Here is a 15,211-nt window from a genome sequence, read left to right on the forward strand (position 1 = left end):
TGATGCTCTCTTTAAGACCAGGGAGAGGGATCCAAATTGCTTTATTAGTATATTATGTTTATGTCATTCTAACATCAGAAGCAATGAGTTTCATTGTAAATGTGTATTCAGTCCTGTTTGCCTGTCCTGGTTTGGGTTGCTACCTCTGGGGCTTCATTAAAAATCGTACCCAGCCCTTTGGGGGAACAGGGGGGGATGGTTGTTTCCAGCCTCTCACCTCCTTCTTCCCCTTCAGACCTGCTACAACAGTTTTTGAAAATATTGAGTTCCCTTTTGATGTTAAGGACAGTATAATGTTATTGTTAGTGTTGCTCTGTCTGCTCTGTACTGTGTACACCATGTTTAGGGTCAGAACAGGGCCTTCTAGGGAGGTTGTCTGGACACCTGCCCTGGGAGCAGATAATGCTGAGTGGCACGGGAAGTGGGAGGACATCAGCCAGTATTTGGAGAAGTTTTCTCCTCCAATGATCTGGAAATTCACCCCTGAACAACTGCAGGATCCTGTTAGCATGATAAGACTGGTGAAGGAAAAATGCTCTGGCAGCTCCAGAGATGGCCAGCTCACAGCAACCTGCTGGGCCCTGGCCACTGCCTACCGGACACTACTTGACATGGTACAGCACTGTCAGGGGGAGGAGAGAAGGACCAAATCCGCAGGCACCACGTCCACCCAAACCACAGCTGAGTCAGAGGGAGAAAGAAATAAACCAACCGGCACCGTGTCCACACAAACCATCGAGGAGCCAGAAGAACAACCAAAACCAATAGCAGTCGCCCCTGTCCAGAAAAGGAAATCAAAGACTAAATCAGTCCGTATAGCAAATGATGACGGAGAGGCAGGACCTTCACATCCACTGGAGGAGACAGAGCCAGAAATAATCACTCGGTCCCTATCCCTGGGTGAGCTACGCGAGCTCCGGAGAGAGTTCACACGACAGGCGAACGAGTCCATTCTGACCTGGCTGCTCCGAATCTGGGATGCCGCAGCTAACGATACAATCCTAGATGGGACTGAAGCCAGACAGCTGGGGTCCCTGTCTCGAGATGTAGTCATTGATCAGGGGATTGGAAGGAGGCAGGAAACTCTCAGCCTCTGGCGGCGACTGTTGTGCAGTGTGAGGGAGAGATACCTTTGCAAGGAGGACCTCCACGTACAGCAAGGACAGTGGAACACGATGGAACAAGGTATCCGGTGCTTAAGGGAGTTAGCTGTACTGGAGATAATCTTTTCAGAGGATGAAAGATTCCCTAAAAGTCCAGATGGCGTACAGTGCACCTCCCAGATGTGGTTAAAGTTTGCACGACTCGGGCCAGAAATGTATTCCCGCTACTTAGCAACGCTGCAATGGAGGGAGGGAGAGGACAAGGTGGGAGCATTGGTTAGTAAACTCAGGATGTATGAAGACACTGTCACCGCCCCATTACGAGCCCACGTCTCATCTGTGGAAACCAAACTGGCTGAACACGTCCGAAGCCTGGAAGAGAAAATTGAAGAGGGACACCAGAAGCTAAGAGAGGAAATTAAGGAAGGGATCTTCCATATCTCACCAGGACAAACAAGAGTCTCTGCTATTAGGAGCCCGGATAGCTCAGTCGGTAGAGCATCAGACTTTTAATCTGAGGGTCCAGGGTTCAAGTCTGTTTGAGAGCGATGAGCCGCAGTCCTTCTCTGGATCCCACAGAGTGGTTAAAAATGTTCCAAGACTCCAAGATTATATATCCTGCAGTTCAGGCAGGAATGCTCAGCACTTCCCTCAGGGCGGGGAGTTCCACAAAGGGTGTGAGGACAGGAGCATCCTCCTATCTCACAGGCCTCTTAACACCTAGTTTATAGCCTGAGGAGTCAGGCTCTATGGGCAGATGGTGTAAATGGTTCATTGATAACAGTTTCTGGGAAATGGCATGGAAGGCTATAGAATACACAGTTTTGGGTTACACCCATACCCTGATGAACTGGTCTCAGTTGTCCTAACTAGGACAAGGAGAGAAAAAAATTTTTTTAAAGTACCTTACCATTTATCTTCCCTGGCAAGGGAATGGATTTATCATGCTGTGTGCAACAAAGGAGCAAGCATTTCTTGTCTTCACAGAAGATATGCAATTCTGCCATGTGCTGATGCATTCTGCCATTCAGCTTGTATTTCTCAATATGGGTTATTCTGTGTTATTATAAACTGGTTTTGAAAAGCATACAAAACCAGTCAAAGCACTACAATAAATCTGACCTTTCTTATAACTTTCTTTAGAATATGTTTTTTGGAAGAAATGTGACTGTTTTCTGATTCCATCAGTTTTGATGACATTCCCCATAGTACCTGCACAGAATATTTCCATTGTCAGTATTGCCAGCTGATGGGTTTACCTGCATTTTTCAACATTCAGTAACTTCTTCAAGTCCCATGGGAGACAGAATCTTTCATTTAAAATCTGAGTTTATGGCTTTGCTAACTTAGGGAAAAAACCAACCAACCAAACCTGAAAATGTGTAATGGAAAAGAAGTAACACCTAATTTATTGGTTCAATGTACATATATATTAAATTAGCTATATGAGCTAATGGTTGGTTGTTGGTTTTTTTTAATGTTGGGGATTGACTACACTAAATTTCTTCATATTTATTTATTTATTTACTGTATGCCTTGTCAGATCTTGGTGTTGATGGGCTGACTAACTACATCTGTGCTAATATCAGTTGTGTGATATCTCCCACTAAAGACGAGACCCAGTCTCTTTGTACCATCAGGAGACTGTTAATTTCTGCTGACCCAAACCCATGAAGACATGTAAGACCGTGGCAGGGTTTGCAAGGACAAGAGCAGTATTTACAGACCAACTGATTTTTGGAAAAAAATGGACTAGCTTCTGAGCACACCAGCTCTCCAAAGGTTGTCTTTGATTTCCAGTCTTTTATGTACACAGGACTGAAGGTGCATCAGCCCTGTGAGCTACTGCCCATTAGGCAGCCACATGTGGTTGCCCCCTGCTGAAAATCACCCAAACTCTAACAGCAGCCTCAAAACTTGTGGTTTTGTCAGTTTGTCCAGGAGTTCTACAGGCTGTAGCAAGCTCCTGGTGAGCTGGATTGCTCAATTCTACTTGGAGAGCTTCCCACCAGGCATTAGGGCTGGACATGCCAATGGCTCATTCACAGGAAATTACATGTTAGCTCCCACACCTGGATAGGTTCCTGGCAATAGGCAATGTGGTCATCCTGAATAGCTCTGATGCCAGCACTACCGGAAGCACTGGCCACCTGTATTATTGCCATGGTAGTCACAACTCTGGCCTTTTGTCCCCTCCTGGCTTTCCCAGATCACACTTGCAGTGTGAGCCGTGCATGGCATCTCACTCCCATCACCCATCACTCTGTGGCATTGCAACCTCTGCTGCAGAATGAGGTCTCCTGAGGACAGGTCCCAGATCCAGGGGCAGAACCAGTGAGCAGGTAATAGAAAGATGGTGAGCAGACAAGATAACCTTCCCACAGGACCTGTAATCTTACGGACCCATTATCCAAGAAACCTTAAAGTTACTAGTGATACAGCAATACTTTCTGATATCATCATAATGACAGATTCAAAAGGATTTCTCACCCTCATACATTGTGCATGTATATGTATGCACGAATAGCTGGGTGGATTATTTGGAAGACACTTCCCAGGCTCTTTAAACTTGGCCTTCTGTTCCTACATGAAAACTAAAACTACTGGGCCCAAGCTATAGCTCTCTAATTTTGTCTAAGGGAAGAGGAATCTTTGAATTTCAGAGACAAACTGTGACAGAGCACTAAGAAAACAGAAAAAAATAAACCCCAAACTATTCACCAGTAGCTCGCCTCCTTGCTTCTGTCACTGTCCCCTAAAATGAGATGCCTTTAAAATAAATTCAATTTCAGTAATATAGTTTGGTTTCTTTCCATTTATTTCTGGGTCTTCAGAGTATTCTGAATTTCCCTGCATCTAGGAGGGTGAAAAACACACTGTTCAGACAGAAGTTATATGTGTAATCTCTTCTGACAGAGTTTTGAAAAAAAAACAACTTCAAAACTAAGAAAGAAAATACACAAATGTATGAAACATTCTGCAGCTTAAAACAAGCTCACAGTTAGCTGTACTGCAGCCACTAAAAAAAGGCAGCAGATCTTTAGGAAGTCCAATGATGCTGTCAGACTGATGACTTAGGCAGGAAAAGAAGGGTTTGCTTTTTCATGGTAAACAAGATGTATGTTATTGTCAAACTGACGTAGCAAAAGCAAAGGAAAGGCACTAGAGAAAGGACCTGGTTCACTGTGGGTGAATTATAAAATACCTGGACAGGGAAAGGCCTCTAAGAATAGTGTGAATAACAGCCACCATGCTGAGTGAGGGCTGCCTAATCCAGGCAGAGAACAAACATATAAAAGTGAACTTGAGTGTGATTTCCTTTGGAAATTATTGATGTGGTTAGTTTTAAAAGTCTTGCAAATTGAAGGGTCTAAACTCAAGCAGCTCCTATAAACACCTGTCTCTGCCTTCATTTTACACACTAGTACTACTGAGCATCCATCACACTCAGTATCACCCACCTGGAACTAAACAGTTTGTAGCTAAGAGCAACAGATTTCAGCAGCATTTTTAGGAAGAAACATTTTCCTGAAAATAGCAGAGGCCCAAAGATCTTAACCAGTAATTTTCAACTCCTCTTTTTGGCTCCAAAATATAGTTCATACACAGCAGAACATCATCAGGGAGATAGGCTAAGACAGTTGGCTTCCACAATGCCCTACAGCTTTTCAACTAGGTCATTAGTCTTAAAAGGAGGCCTTGTTGTGCCAAGTTAGGGGTAGATAGCAATTTAGCCTGGGTTTTCCATTTCAAACTATGCCAGATATGGAGATTCTAGATTCCTTGCTACTTGTTTTCTGGCGTGAGCCAGAAATTATCTGACTCTAGGAAAAGAACTGATCTTTGACTGGATGGATGAGCCTTCCCCTGACCTACTTTCCTTGCCTACTTTGAGTTGCCTCCAACCATGCTCAGTTACTCTTCTCTCTGTGTGCTGGCTTTTGTGAGTGCCATCCCTATGAGCCTACCTTTGCGCCCTGTTCTTTGCTCCTAGCACTCTCAGCTGCCTCTCCAGAAGGAGACCTGAGACAAGACACTACTCCAGGCAGCTGGAATTAGAGTCCCTGGAGCCTGCTGGGACACACATTGGTCACCCTGTGTGCTGGTTTTGGTTGGGATAGAGTTAATTTTCTTCACAGAGGCTGGTACGAGGCTCTTGTTTTGGATTTGTGCTGCACACAGAGTTGATAATACAGATATGTTTTTGTTGTTGCTGAGCAGTGCTTATACAGGGCTGAGACCTCTTCTGCTTTTTTTACTGCCATGCTGGCAAGGAAGTTGGGGGTGTAAGGGAGTCTGGGAGGAGACACAGCTGGGCCAGGTCACCAGAAGGCTATTCCAAACCGTGTGACATTGGGCTCAGTATATGAAGTGGGAGGGGATGATTGGAATGATGCCGTTTGTCTTGCCAAGTAACTGTTATACATGATGGGGCATGCTCTCCTGGAGATAGCTGAACACCTCCCTGCCCATGGGAAGCAGTGAATTAATTCCCTGTTTTCCTTTGCTTGTGTATGTGGCTTTTGCTTTCCCTATTAAACTGTCTTTAGCTCAACCCACAAGTTCTTTGGCTTTTACTCTTCCAATTCTCTCCCTGATCCTACTGGTGGGGAAGTGAGTGAGTGGGCTGTGTGGTGCCTGGCTGTTGGCTGGGGTTAAACCACAAGACCCTGCTAAGGTGTGCACTTGCATTTCTGTGTACGTCAGTTCCTGCTTTGCAGCTTGGGACCTATTTCTCCTTTTGCTCAGTGCGACCCTGTGAGCCCTCTTAGCTCAATACAGCAGCTCCATAATACTTGTAAAATTACAGTTTCAAAATTTTTTAGATCAGCATGACCCTGGAAAATTGTATTTTTTTTTATTTTTTTTTTTTTTACAAAAGCATCTTTTTATTTCATTGCATAACAGGTAGAGAATTTGGTTGCATTACAAAATGTCTGGGTTGGGCCACTTGCATTTTGCTGCAAAAGTGGCTGAGAGTAGAGGGAGAATGTCCAAAAAGCTGAGATCAGAAACCAGCAGGTCTTGTTTTAACAAGCCAGTTGTATTCATTACAGGCTTTTTGCTGAGTGTACAGGCAGCAACAAAGAAAGAATTTCAGTGCTAAGGTGGTGTAACAACTTCATGTTCTTCTTTGGTGGCTCACGTCTGACAGCTCAGGATGAGCTCACCTGAGAAACAAATGGGACACCTTTGACTGTCTTCATGAATGTCTTAACAACAAGTTTTCCCACCCTCATCTGGACAAAAATCAAACCACTGCATCTGATGCAACATACCTCTTCAAGATCAGGATTTTCTGTATGTGACCTCAATTCTACCACTTTGTTAGAGGTCTAACTAATGCCATAATTAATAGCTAAGGTCTTGATGGGTGCTGTCATTAAAACTGTTGGACTTTTGTAGTGATACATACTGATGATTGAAGAAGCTCTCCATTCTCTCCTGGTGCCATCACAGATAATGAGAAGTCTAATTTTACCTGTTACTATTAATATTTGTACATCTTCCAACTCTGTAACAAGCCCAAGAGTAATGCAAGTAGATTCTGTTTCCAAGTATCATTACACTTACCATATAAGCAAAGGTTTTGGTTTCTGCTTTTTGTATTCAGACACTGCCCCAGGGACCTCCCAATCTCCTGAGACAGAGCAACAAGGGAGAGGAACTTTTACAAGTTTTTAGATGGATTTTCCTTCAGTTTCTAATGTATCCTGTCAAATCTGCATCTGTTTTGTATCTTATCGTAGAAGTACAGGCAAATGGCTGGAAAGAACTTTGAGAAGTCATTCGCCCTGAAGGGATGAGCACTAACATCACATGTCTGATGGATGTTCTTTACAACTTGCAAGTAGCTACTTCCCAATCTCTCTGAGATTTTTTTCTAATGAGAATTAATCTTTCTTGCCTCACTTTAAATCTATGATTTCTTGTTCTGTCTTCACTCAATATTCATTCCTTTATTATTTGCAGCAGCTGCCTGACTATTTCAGATAATAATAAATAATAAATATGCCCTCAGTTTTCTCATCTTTATTTAACAACCTCACTTCTTCACAGCCCAAGTCTTTCAGGTACCTGATCTTTCCTCTTGCCTTTTTCTGATCTGCCCCTGACAAACACAGTAAGATGGGCTTCTCTAACTTGCTGCTTCTTCAATGCTTAGCACACTATTCAGTAATGACCAGCAAAAAAAACTTCTATATGAATCTGGGGCTGGTTCTTCGGCAGAAACCAGTTTAAAATAGTCTTTTATTCTGAGATACATAAAACCAGCTTATGAGGATAACTATAGTGTTTGGCTTTGTTTTCTTAGTCATCCTTCTGGTAGAAATACAACAGCATTTGTGCATAAGCAGCTCCGAAAGTCTTCCATGTACAGACCTGCAAGTAGGAGGAAAGGCCTATGATTCATGTATGTGTAGAAAGAGAGGCAGGTTCTTTGTGAGTAAATTGAGCAGAATTTGGCAAGATGGCTTTCTGAATGAAGCATTAATGATCTGAACCAGAGACATTTAGAGGTAGTAGCACATGGGCACAGAGGGTGCTGCTTTGAAGCTGTATGGACAGAGTACTGCCTGCTGAGAACTCAGCAGATATGACAATTTTTTCCAGTGTGACTTATCTGCTGCCAGAACACAGGGCTAACTTCCTTGCAGTATGGAGGTTTTTGATGCTGTTTTCACTGAATAAACTTTTATGAAGTGTGAAGCTGCAAGTGACACAGTAGGTTTGTATCTAGCACTGTTATCAGGATCAAGAGGTTATTACGCACACACAGTGTGAAGCAATCTTTACAGTCAGAACTGTCTGAACCATAGAAAATTATGGCTGGAAAGGGCTTCTGCAGATCAACCATTCTACCTCCCACCTAGACACTGGATAAACTCTACCTACAGCTTTCCTGGCAGATATTTGTCTTATGTCTTGGTAAAAGTCTCCCATGATAAAGCTTTTCACAGATTTCCTCAGGCAATTTATTCCAGTGTTTAACTACACTCACTCATTTTCCTAATGTGTAATTTAGACAGAACTTATCTTTAGAGAAGAAAGCAGTATGATCAGAGAAAGGTAATGTTTTATTTATCTCTAGTACAACTGCTATAATAGAGTGACACACTTAAATATCTTGAAAGCACGAACCCAAAGAGACCTGTGTATAACATTTGTGTATCTGAGCATGACAGCAGCAAACCTGACAGGGAGTTATGGAAATTAGGTGGTTGTAAGTGCTGAGGTCTAACATTTTACTTAAGTTCCTTCCTCTCTGGGTCATTTATGTCCGAGCCAGTGCTATGAAGTGATGTTTTCCTCCATGCAGGTTTCAAAGCTATGAGTCTTCACCTAGAGCCTCTCCTTTGGCATCAGATGCAGAGCTCATTCTCTTTCTTCAAAACAGATTGGCAGGAGGAACAAACTCTCTTTATAAATCACTCTGTAGTGGAGCACTCGTGCAAGATGAGGAAAATTGGTTCAATGTCCTCTTTTGCCTAGTGAATGTGGCTCATAATTTGCACTGAGGTACCTTGCCTCCAGATTGTTCACAGTTTTCCTCTTTTGCAATGCCCTGCTTGATGTGAAAAAGAGTTTCATTGCACAGGAAAGCAAGACTGTGACTTCTAGTCTTGCAATTAGCTCCTTATGTCGAAGCTTGGAACAGCCAGTTTGGGTCTGGCCACAAGGATTGCATAAATATTTTATGCAATATTTGTTTTATGCAAAATGCACACACAAACTTTGGCTGAAAGAGCAAGCATAACTCTCCATCCCTAACTGCTTTTCTCGGGAATCGTGCTTACTTTCTGTGACTCACTGAGCATTCAACTTTTCCACACAGTGAAACAAGTTCAGCAGGTGACACAGAGCCTTCCCTGCCCTCAGTTACACACCCTTTGGAAGGTGAGCAATGGTGGTTTGAATCTTTTCCCACAAAGAGAAGAACAAACCCTGTAGCACACTTCTTGATGGTTGCTGCAGAGCGTTTAACATTTTGCCTCCATTTTGAAGGAAAGCAGCAGCTTCCATTGGGCTTTATGCAGATCCAAATTTGAGAGCTCAGCATGACCTTACCCACAAGGTAGGCAGGGGAGTGTCGGAGGGATACAGACAAGGGAGGCCAGGGGCTGAGCTACACATGGCCATCCCAGTGGGCCCAGAAATGGACCTGCAGAATGGAGGTCATGGCAGAAACCTGCCTCCCTTTATGGTGAAGTACTAATGAACAAAGATCTGAAGCATTAAACAACTGGAGTTAAATTTAAATTGTCCTCCTAAGAACATGCAAGAAAACTATAAATCTGGAAACTCCTTGTGTCCTGGTGCCATGAGCTATCTCCCAAATGAAACTCAGTCCTATTACACCAATAATGTGTTAAGGGATGTTAACTCCTTTTAAAGTTGTTAAATTGCATCTCAGAGAACAGGGCACCAATTAATTAACATAACCTTCTTACTACTGTTCATCAAAGAAATTTTATCTAATTATGGTAGTTTACTACAAACTTTTCCCCAGGGAGTTTCAGACTGCTGTATTGCTAGGTGTGCTCCTGGTCAATGGCAAGTTGAATATGACTCAGCAGTGCCCTGGCAGCCAGGAGGGCCAACCATGTCCTGAGAGGCATCAGGCAAAGCATCCCCAGCTGGTCGAGGGAGGGGATTGTCCCGCTCTGCTCTGACCTGGTGTGGTCTCACCTGGAATACTGTGGCAGTTTTGGCCATTGGAATATAAGAAAGGTATTAAGCTCTTAGAGAGTGTCCAAAGGAGGGCAACGAGGATGGTGAAGGGCCTTGAGGGGAAGTTGTATGAGAAGTGGCTGAGGTCACTTCGTCTGTTCAGCCTGGAGAAGAGGAGACTGAGGGGAGACCTCATCACAGTCTACAATTTCCTTGTGAGGGAAAGAGGAGAAGCAGACACTGATCTCTTCTCTGTGGAGACAGGAACCAAGGGAATGGCCTGAAGTTGTGTCAGGGGAGGTTTAGGTTGGATATTAGAAGAGATTCTTTATCCAGAGGGTGGCTGGATTCTGGAACAGGCTCCTCAGGAAAGTGATCACAGCACCAAGCCTGACGGAGTTCAAGAATTATTTGGATTATACTCTTGGGCAGCTGGTGAGACTCTTGGGGGTGATTGTGTGCAGGGCCAGGAGTTGCACGTGATGATTCTTGTGAGTCCCTTCCAACTTAGCATATTCTGTGACACTGTGAAAATAAGGATGCACATTTCTAATTCAGCCATTCAGGAGTATTGTAGTGCCTAATTCTCACAGATTTTCTTATCTCTGCTGTTTTAATTTCAGTTGTCATTAAGTTAATTCTGTAAATTACTTAACAACCATTAGAGAGAATCTGATATTGACATCAGCTTGCATGAAAGTTGCCAAAATAAGGAGAATACACAGTTAAGAGGTGAAAACAAAGGCTGACTGGCAAAGCAAAACAATAGACCTTGGAAAAGGTAGATTTGACTAAATTCAGGTACTGCATCACTAAAATTTCATGGGAAGTTGATGAGAGGGAAGGTTAAGCTAAGGAGGATGGCTGTCACTCAAAAAGGAATGATAGGAAAGACAGATGCAGAAATATTCAGCCAGGACACAGGCAGCTTGCCTCTCTGTCATTTCACCTCCGTCCTCAAATGCAAAAGAAAAAAAAATGGAAAGGAGGTCATATTGATAGTTGCAAGAAAAGAAAAACGAGCTTGAGCAATTAGGAACAGGATACAAAAGACCAAGGCATAAGAAAAATGGCAAATAACAAGGAATTTCGCTAAAAAAAGCCTTAGTAAGGGAAGAACCAGGCAAGAAGGCAGCCCCTGCTTCATTTGCAAAACAGCTTGATGTGGAGAAGGTCAAAACATTCAGTTCTTTCTTTTGTTTAGCTTTCCATAAAAAATTCAATGATAAGCATCTCTGTAATAATTAATACCAGTTCAGAAAGTGTAAAATTTCAGCCTAGAGTAGATGAAGGATGGGATAGGGAGATCTTGGAAGGTAAAATTCTTAGATGTTTGATGTTTCAGCATGCCTGATAGATTGTCCAGGATAATATTTAAAGACAGGCTGAAGCAACCTCGGTGGAGAACATATAGGAGGGGAACAAGAGTTCAGGGAAAACACCTGCCTTAGGGGAGAGGGAAAGAGTTGGAGAGGAGATAGGGAATAACGGGTTTACTAACATCAACTGAAAAACTAATTTTAAGTATCTGAGCGTTGAAAAAAATTCTGGCCAAGATAGATGTCAAGAGCAAATTATGTAATTTCAACTGTATATTCTTTTTCAAAAGGATAATTGGTTTATGGTTAGGGAAGAAGTAATACACTATCTGTCCTGACTTTAATAGGGGCTTCTGACACTCCCTTTCAATGCTCTTACGGGGGTGTTAAGGAAGCACAGATAGGATGAAATCAGAAGAAAAGCACAAGAAAACTATTTCTCCATGATTCATTGTCAAAATGGAAGGACTAGTTTTTCTATTCATCTGTATCTTTTATCTTCATTTCTAACAGCTGTAATCATAATTAAATTCCAGCATTGCTGTTGTGGTTCATGGTAAAGTTTCTTGCTTTGCAGTAGCATGGCTGAGACATCTAATAGTCTCTGGTGCTGTTAATTAAATGATGATTACAGGGAATATAAAAAACGTGTTTGTTGTGGGAGACTGAGTGTTAAACAGAAATACAGGCACTTATCAGGAGAAGCAGTAGCAACATGGAGAAAATAATTCCAACAAGTGAACATAACAAAAGAGCACTTCATCAGATGCAGTTGTTGAAAAGAAATGCCAGTGTTGCCTCCTCAGCCTCAACATGTGGACTGGTGCTTGCTGGGATGGAGGGCTCTGCTCTAGGAATACCCTCCAGCCTTTGTATGTCCTGATGTGAACAGCCATAAAAGTGGCCTGCTTGAAAGGATGAAAATTACTGAGCAAAAGAAAATGTTTTGCTGAAAAATACTGACAGAGAAAAGTCTGCCAGCCTGAAACTGTGATGTGGAAGACCAGGCTGGGGAAAGAGAAACAATCTTGAGCAGTGCAGCTGACATCTTTGAAGTACAGCTGGGTACCTGGAAACCGGAGACATCCCGAGACATTATTGATAAGTCCCAAAATAAGAAACTGTAGCAGCAACTTAGTGTCTGAAAAAGCGTACACAGTTTGGGAAAATAAAATGGTTCTAAAGGAACAGCAAACAGCATCATCTGTTGGCTGCTACATGTGAGGAAATGGAAATTAACAGTATCTGTTGACTACTTCAGGTGATGATGTCTTAAAACCCTTATGCCTCTATGGCCTAAGAGGTGCTTTTTTCCAAGATGAAGCCCTTCTCTCCAAGTACTTCCCGTGCTTCACTTGCTTTTCCTTTCCTAAATAGGTTAAATCCCACAAAAACTTTCACTGAGAACTTGAACGCTCACCAGGGATGCCTGGCTGACTCCAGGCTTGGTGACACAGATCATCTCCAAAGCAAAGCTCTGCTTAACTATCTTATTGGACTCCCTCCGGGCACAGTTTTGGGGGATTGTCCTACCACCTCTGGGATGGCTGAGTACCCCTCTGGGATCAGTTTGTCTTCTCATTTGGGGTGGTTTGTCCCCTTCTAAAATCAGTGTAATTCACTTGATACCAGCCAGTTTATATACCCGTATAAGTAATCTATTGTGAGTGTATCTGCTACTGTACTGTTAATACATTGCTTTACTAATTATGCTTGTAGTAACCTGTAATAGCATATACCCTTCTTGTTACTGCTACACAATTGGCCGCTGATATTATTATCTGCCATACTAATGATTGATACTATGCTATTGATTGCTTATCATCATTTGTAATAGTTTGATATATATATATATATTCATTAATCGTAGATATACTTGCTATTGTTGATTTTTTTGTGCTATTTGTGCTAATCTATAATAAGGTATAGAAATTTAGAGGATAAAAGCCTCTGTGCCTTTGTGAACTACAGAGTCCTACAAACCATGGTCATGATCCCTACCCTCCCACAAGCCAAGTAGCCTATTAGGTTGTGACATATTCCCAGGCATGTGCTTAGTTTCCCTAAGTATACTCCATGGTGTCATTGGGACTACAAGTGAACCTACAGGTAAGCACATGACAAAATGTTTTGCTGGATGTACATGAAGCTGTAAAAATCAATAACATCCCACCACAGACAGGATCATGTAGGAGGTTCAAGGAAAGGAAGATACACCTGCATTAATCAAATGACTTGTCATCCACTGAAGGCATTTGAGAACATGCTGCTCTCTTACTTCAGATCTGTGGTGTTGCAGGGTCAGGCTGCTGAGCACACAGCTCCTGGCCAGCTGTTGCTGAAGAAGCAGATGGTGATCTGAACACTTGTCCCCTCAGAAGCTGGGGAAAAAGGGACTGTTCACCATTACCACCTGCTCCTCTCTGGCATGTTGTTGGTTTGTCACTGCTAAAAGTGACTGCTCAGGGGTGTAAAGTATTTCGGTGGTGATGAGCAGAAAATATTTGGCACCAGGTCTCCTAAGCCTAGTCATGGCAAAGCAAATTGAGGGGTACAAGTTTAATTAGCATTTATCAAGTTAAAGTTGAAAAAGTTAAACTTATCATACATGAGTTTAAACATGAGTTTAGACAGGAGTTTTAGCTTTTCCAAACCAGGGTTTTTTTTAATGTATGTGGACACTGGCAAGGTAATAAATATGTATAATATAGATGTATGGATTTTGGTGGAATACCAAAACCATAACATTTTATCATGATTCTACCAGGAGTCATTTCTGTGGCTCCTAAATATGGCAGCGTGAAATCAGTGGAGTTACACATAGAACTACTTTTCTCATCTAGGTTTCCTCATCTACATTCAGTCACCTAATTAGCTCAAATTGCATCAGCTACAATCTGGTTTAACATGACAAAGTACCTGCTGTATGTTTCTTCAGGCCCACCTACGTACCTGCTGTAAATGTTTCTACTTTAAAAAGCCAGTGAACTAAGAACCAAAATTAAACTAACCTTAGCAATTTCTGTTGCATGCAGCTTCACTTTACCCAAACATCTTCCCTCTAGTGGAAAGCTATTGCAAAGTGTCCTCTCTACCATTAGCTTGCAAGATCTCTGTCACCATAAGACAGACACCCCCTTAGACACCCTTTTCAAAACTAAGTGCATCATCTTTAATGGTGTTGCAGTCTGAGTTCATTAAGTTCATGCTGCCTCTGAAGTTGTTGACAGAAGACATTGCAACAGGGAGGGTGGGAGTGGATTTACATTTACTGCACTGTGTATGGAAATGCTAGGGATAAATTTCACAGACTGTAATGGAAGAGTCACACATCCAAGATGCTGCCTCTGTGTGACATCATGCAAATGTTGGAAGAAATGAAGCAAGTGGGGGGAAAAAAGCCTTCAAATTAAATTTTTAATGAGTATGCTCAGGTTAAGATGAATAGAGGATAAAAATCTAACATTTTATTTTATTTGCTGTTTACACTATCTCACCAGCTGTAATTTGATTTGGGGGTTTTTATTGTAACTGATGCCACCTTTAGAAAATCATTAGTCTCTTTGTAGATTAAAACCATTAGTGAGTTTTTCCTTCTTACTTCTGTTCCATCTCCTATGCAGACGGTGCCTTTTCTTGTGAAGGTTAAACCAATGTAACATCTTTAAATATTTGTGGAAAACCTGACTGATTGCTTCTTTTCCTAGATGTTCTGCTGAAATAAAATGATTTTTTAAATAGATGCAAATACGCGCTTTCCAGAGAGAGCACTCTAAGAGCTTTGTTATGGATTACATCAGATCCGCAGGGCTCTGTGTAGGTCAGACCCTTCTGGAGCAGAGCCATGCATGGAGTTAGAAGTAGCTGGGGTTAATGTTCATTTCAAATACATCCAATACTTTTATGGTCCTATTTTTTTAAACTTCCAGAAGTTGTGTCGCTCTGAAAAGGAAGAGAGGAGGGTATTCTAGCCTAAAGAAATCAGCACTCCAGTGAAGAACACGTGTACCTGAGAGAGGGAATGGGCTCGTGATTTCTGTTTCTGCTTCCCAGCCTTTGTACATTTTGTCTGCCAATCTTTCATTTAAAATGAAAAAACCTAGACAATGAACTCTC

The sequence above is a fragment of the Pipra filicauda genome, unplaced genomic scaffold (genome assembly GCF_003945595.2).
Source record: "Pipra filicauda isolate LSUMZ 115617 unplaced genomic scaffold, ASM394559v2 scaffold52_size3558583_pilon, whole genome shotgun sequence".
NCBI classification, from domain to species: domain Eukaryota; kingdom Metazoa; phylum Chordata; class Aves; order Passeriformes; family Pipridae; genus Pipra; species Pipra filicauda.